Source organism: Physeter macrocephalus, chromosome 18 (genome assembly GCF_002837175.3).
Source record: "Physeter macrocephalus isolate SW-GA chromosome 18, ASM283717v5, whole genome shotgun sequence".
Taxonomy (NCBI): Eukaryota; Metazoa; Chordata; class Mammalia; order Artiodactyla; family Physeteridae; genus Physeter; species Physeter macrocephalus.
The window spans coordinates 44,234,841-44,240,840 of NC_041231.1; the positions used below are offsets into that span (position 1 = coordinate 44,234,841).

At 48.1% G+C, this 6,000-nt stretch overlaps 1 protein-coding gene across 3 annotated transcripts in view; it reads right to left on the bottom strand.

Annotated features, from left to right (window-relative positions):
* PTPN23 (protein tyrosine phosphatase non-receptor type 23) overlaps positions 1-6,000 on the bottom strand; it is a 45,575-nt gene that overhangs the window by 15,122 nt on the left and 24,453 nt on the right. The window contains exon 1 of one of the 3 annotated variants that reach the window (XM_055080181.1): positions 4,799-5,714. The exons of the other annotated variants lie outside the window; for them this stretch is intronic. The gene's annotated coding sequence lies outside the window, so the exon portion shown is untranslated. Of the gene's footprint in view, positions 1-4,798; positions 5,715-6,000 lie in introns of those variants that run through there. 3 annotated transcript variants of the gene reach the window in all.

Here is a 6,000-nt window from a genome sequence, read left to right on the forward strand (position 1 = left end):
GGTACTGGCATAAAGACATATGGACCAATAGAGTAAAAGAGACTGCCCAGAAATAAACCCTCAAATATATGCTGTTATGGACTGAATAATGCCCCCCCTCACCAATTCATACTAAAGTCCTAACTCCCAGTATCTCCAAATGTGACTGTATTTTAGGAAACAGAGACTTAAAGAGGTAATTACAGTGAAATGAGGTCCTAGAGGTGGGCCCTAATCCAATATGACTGTTGCCCTTCTACAGATATACATAGAGGGACAACCATGTGAAGATACAGGGAGAAGATGGTCATCCACAAGTCAAAGAAAGAATCCTTAGAAGAAGTCAGCTTTGCCAACACCTTGATCTCAGACTACTAGCCTCTACAACTGTGAGAAAATAAATTTCTGTTGTTTAAGCCAGCAGTCTGGAGTACTTGGTTACAGCAGCCAGAGCAAACTAATACACAAAGTGAAATGATTTTTGACAGGGATGCCAAGACCATTCAATGGGGGACAGTCTTTTCAATTTATGGTGCTGGGAAAACTAAATATCTACATGCAGAAGAGTGAAGCTGGAACCTTACTTTACACCATTTACAAAAATAAACTCAAAATGGAGCAAAGACCTAAATATAAGAACTGAAACTATAAAACTCTTAGAAGAAACAAAAGGGAAAATCTTCATGGCATTGAATTTGGCAATGATTTCTTGGATGTGACTTGAAGAGCATAAGCAACAAAAGAAAAAATTGTAAACTGGACTACATCAAAATTTTAAACTTCTGAGCATCAAAAGGACACAACCAACAAAGTGAAAAGGCAATCCATGGAATGGAAGAAAATATTTGCAAATCATATATCTGATAAGTGGTTAATATCCAGACTATATGAAGAACTCCTACAACTTAACAACAGAAACTCGATTCAAAAATGGATAAAGGGGGACTTCGCTGGTGGCACAGTGGTTAAGAATCTGCCTGCCAATGCAGGAGACACGGGTTCGATCCCTGGTCTGGGAAGATCCCATATGCCGCAGAGCAACCAAGCCTGTGCGCCACAACTACAGAGCCTGTGCTCTAGAGCCCAAGAGCCACAACTACTGAGCCCATGTGCCACAACTACTGAAGCCCACACACCTGGAGCCCATGTTCTGCAACTAGAGAAGCCACTGCAATGAGAAGCCCGTGCACCACAACGAAGAGCAGCCCCCGCTCGCTGCAACTAGAGAAAGTCCGCGCACAGCAACGAAGACCCAACAGCCAAAAAAAAAAATGGATAAAGGGGATCGGAATCAAGATGGTGGAGGAGTAGGACATGGAACTTATCTCTTCCCACAAATATATCAAGAATACATTTACAGATGGAACAATTCTCACACAACACCTACTGAACACTAGGCAGAAGACCTCAAACACCTGAAAGGACAAGAAAGATCGCCACGTAACTGGGTAAGACAAAAGGAAAAAAAAATAAAGAGAAAGCAGATGGGTCCTGCGCCCCTAGGAGGGAGCTGAAGGAGAGAGGTTCCCACACCCTGGGAAGTCCCCTCACCAGCGGAAAGATCAGCCGGGACAGAAAAGAAGTTTCCAAGGCTCAGAGAGAGCAACAACCAGTTAGTGGCAGGCAGGACAGCCAGAGATTACACAGATGGGCCGTGCCACTGCCCTGTGCATCCCAGCCTTGGAAGCACCTTTGCTGGTATGGGCAGGGGGCTGGGTGCTGGAACATGGGGTTTAGAGGACAGACCCGGGGAGAGGACTGCTGTTGGCTGCATGGAGACAGCCTAAAGGGGCTGGAGTGTGGGGCACAGCGACCAGGAGTGTTCATGGAAGAAGCCCAGGCTGCCACAGAAGCGAAGTGCCATTATTAAGTGGCGCAGGAAGGGAGAGGTGGGGCCACCATTGCAGCCTCTTTCCCCACCCACTGGCTCCTACCTCCATGGGCTCCGGCCACTTCCCCAGCTCCCTTCTGCCTGGGAAGGCCCGTGCACTCCAGCTGCCACCTCGGTTCCCTCCCACCTGGGCAGGCTCACAAGTTCCAGCCACTGCTTCAGCAGCCCTGGGCGCAGACACCAGTGGGTTGCCCCCACACAGAGGTGGGGCTGAAATCACAACTGAGCCCCAGGGGCCATGTGACTTAGGAAGCAGAGCTGAAATCTCTCCCCGTGGCTGAATGAACTGCAGATTTACACCTCCGCTGCCAGCTTTGTAAATTCAGTGCCTGCAGAACATCCGAACAGAAAACTGGTGTTCCCATCGCTGGGACAGGTCTGGCCTTAGCAGCTGTGGGCATTGTGGGCATGTACACCAGGCAGCTGGGCTGAGCCAGGGTCTGAGCTGCCTCCATAGCACCCACAGCAGGTCCAGGTACACAACTACTGCAGTCTTGGGACCTGACTTCTGTGGATCTGCGCTGGTGGCATTGTGAAAACAAAGCCTGAGAGGTACCAGGGAGGACTGCCAGCATACCTATGGTTGAGGTGGGGCCGAGGGCAGTGCCAATAACAGTGTACTCTGAGAGTCTGCACAATAGGTGAAAGGTGACACAACGGAGCACACTCACAGGTGAACAGCTCAGGAGAAGGAGGAGTACTCCATGGTTCCTCTCCCAGTGGGAGCACCCCAATCCAACCTACCTTGCACCACATACCAGAAATGCAACTCAGAAACGGATCTGGGGGCTTCTACTCCAACAACTGGGGAGTACACGCTGCCCCGGACAAGGCAGTGAAAACCACAGAGCAAAGAGGAGGCCCTGCTCAATATCCAGTGCTGGCTCTGGTCAGCACATCAGTCACACCTCCTATCAAGGGGATGATAGCCAGCATACAGTGAGGAAAGAGTTGGCAGGCATCCATACTAAAAACAGCCCTCACACCCAAAAATATTAAACCCACACAGGCTACACAGGGATGTTTCCACATAAAAATAGACCTCCAAGACCACAGTAGATAATTGTTTCTCCTCAACTCATACAGCAAGAGAAATATAAGTAAAATGAAAAAGCAGAGGAACCACTCCCAATTAAAAGATCAAGAGAATACCCCTGAAGAACAAACAATGAAACAGACCTCTTCAGTCTAATAGACACCAAGTTCAAAAAGGAGATAATGAGGGATTTCTCTGGTGGCGCAGTGCTTAAGAATCCACCCGCCAATGCAGGGGACACAGGGAAAATACCACATGCCGCAGAGCAGCTAAGCCCGTGCACCACAGCTAAGCCCGTGAACCACAACTACTGAGCCTGCGCTCTAGAGCCCGTGAGCCACAACTACTGAGCCTGCGCGCCACAACTACTGAAGCTCATGCACCTAGAGCCCATGCTCCGCAACAAGAGAAGCCACTGCAATGAGAAGCCTGCACACCGCAACAAAGAGTAGCCCCCACTCGCCACAACTAGAGAAAGCCCGCGCAGCAATGAAGACCCGACGCAGCCAAAACTAAATAAACAAAAGTTTAAAAGAAGGTAATGAAAATACTGAAGGAATTGAGAAAGGCTATCGACAGAAATGCAGACTACTGTAAAAAGAAACTAGAAATTATAAGGAGGAGCCAAGAAAAATTAGTGAATTCATTTGAAAAGATGAAAGCTGGACTAAAGGCTATGAACAGAGGAATGAATAATGCAGAAAAACAAATAAGTGATCTAGAAGACAGAAATAATGGAAATCCCCCAATTAGAACAGCAGACAGAAACCCAAATGACAAAAAATGAAAGTAATATGAGACCTATGGGATAACATAAAGTGGGCCAATCTATGCATAATGGGGATCCTAGAAGGAGAAGAAAGAGAAAAAGGTAATGAAACTGTATTTGAAGAAATTATGGCTGAAAACTTCCCAAACCTAAAGAAGGAAACATATTCAGATACAGGAAGCACAGAGGGTCCTGAACAAGATAAACCTAAACAGACCTACACCAAGACATATTAAAAAAAGTTAAAGAGAGGATTCTAAAGGCAACAAGAGAAAAACAAAGAATTAATTACAAGGGAACCACCATAAGGTTATGAGCTGATTTCTCTACAGAAATGCTGCAGGCCAGAAGGGAGTGGCAAGATACATTCAAAGTCCCAAAAGGGAAAAATCTGCAACCTAGGATACTCTACCCAGCAAGGTTATCACTTAGAATAGAAAGAGAGATAAAGAATTTCTCAGATAGCAAAAACTAAAAGAATACAGCAATACTAAACCTATTCTAAAGGAAATAGTGAAAGGTCTTCTCTAAATAGAAAAGTAGAGGGAATTCCCTGGCAGTCCAGTGGTTAGGACTCTGTGCTACCACTGCAGGGGGCCTGGGTTTGATCCAGGGTCAGGAAAGTAAGATCCCACAGGCCACATGGCACAGCCAAAAAATAAATAAATAAGAAAAGCTCAGGGTGTCGGCGGAAGATGGCAGAAGAGTAAGACGCGGAGATCACCTTCCTCCCCACAGATACATCAGAAATACATCTACACGTGGAACTTCTCCTATAGAACACCCACTGAACGCTGGCAGAAGACCTCAGACCTCCCAAAAGGCAAGAAACACCCCCACGTACCTGGGTAGGGCAAAAGAAGAAAGAATAAACAGAAAGAATAAACAGAGACAAAAGAATAGGGACGGGACCTGCACCAGTGGGAGGGAGCTGTGAAGGAGGAAAGGTTTCCACACAGTAGGAAGCCCCTTTGTGGGCAGAGACTGCGGGTGGCAGAGGGGGGAAGCTTTGGAGCCGCGGAGGACAGCGCAGTAACAGAGTGCGGAGGGCAAGCGGAGAGATTCCCGCACAGAGGATGGGTGCTGACCAGCATTCACCAGCCCGAGAGGCTTGTATGCTCACCTGCCTGGACGGGCGGGGGCTTGGAGCTGAGGCTCGGGCTCCGGTCGGATGCACGAACACAGCCTGAAGAGGTTAGTGCACCACGGCTAGCCGGGGAGGGAGTCCAGGAGAAGTCTGGAGCTGCCGAAGAGGCAAGAGACTTTTTCTTCCCTCTTTGCTTCCTGGTGCACGAAGAGAGGGGATTAAGCGGGATTAAGGGGATTAAGCGGGATTAAGCACGCCACTTAAAGGAACTCCAGAAACGGGCACAAGCCGAGGCTATCAGCACGGACACCAGAGACGGGCATGAGACGCTAAGGCTGCTGCTGCCGCCACCAAGAAGCCTGTGTGCGAGCACAGGTCACTCTCCACACCTCCCCTCCCGGGAGCCTGTGCAGCCCGTCACTGCCAGGGTCCCGGGATTCAGGGACAACTTCCCCGGGAGAACGCACGGCGCGCCTCAGGCTGGTGCAACGTCATGCTGGCCTCTGCCGCTGCAGGCTCGCCATCCATACCCCTCCCTCTTGGGCTGAGTGAGCCAGAGCCCCCGAATCAGCTGCTCCTTTAACCCTGTCCTGTCTGAGTGAAGAGCAGACGCCCTCAGGCGACCTACACCCAGAGGCAGGGCCAAATCCAAAGCTGAACCCCTGGAGCTGTGCGAACAAAGAAGAGAAAGGGAAATCTCTCCCAGCAGCCTCAGAAGCAGCGGGTTAAAGCTCCACAATCAACTTGATGTACCTGCATCTGTGGAATACCTGAATAGACAACGAATCATCCCAAATTGAGGAGGTGGACTTTGGGAGCAAGATATATTATTTTTTCCCCTTTTTCTCTTTTTCTGAGTGTGTATGTTATGCTTCTGTGTGAGACTTTGTCTGTATAGCTTTGCTTTCACCATTTGTCCTAGGGTTCTGACCGTCCCGTTTTTTTTTTTTTTACTTTAAAAAATTTTTCTTCTTAATAATTATTTTTTATTTTAATAACTATTTTATTTTATCCTCACTCTTTTCTTTCTTTCTTTCTTTCTTTCTCTCTTTCTTTCTTTCTTTCTTTCACACTCTCTCCCTCTCTCTCTCTCCCTCCCTCCCTCCTTCCCTACCTTCCTCCCTCCCTCTCTCTCTTTCTTTCTTTCTATTTTTTCTCCCTTTTATTCTGAGCCATGTGGTTTAATTAAAGGCTCTTGGTGCTCCAGCCAGGCATCAGGGCTGTGACTCTGAGGTGGG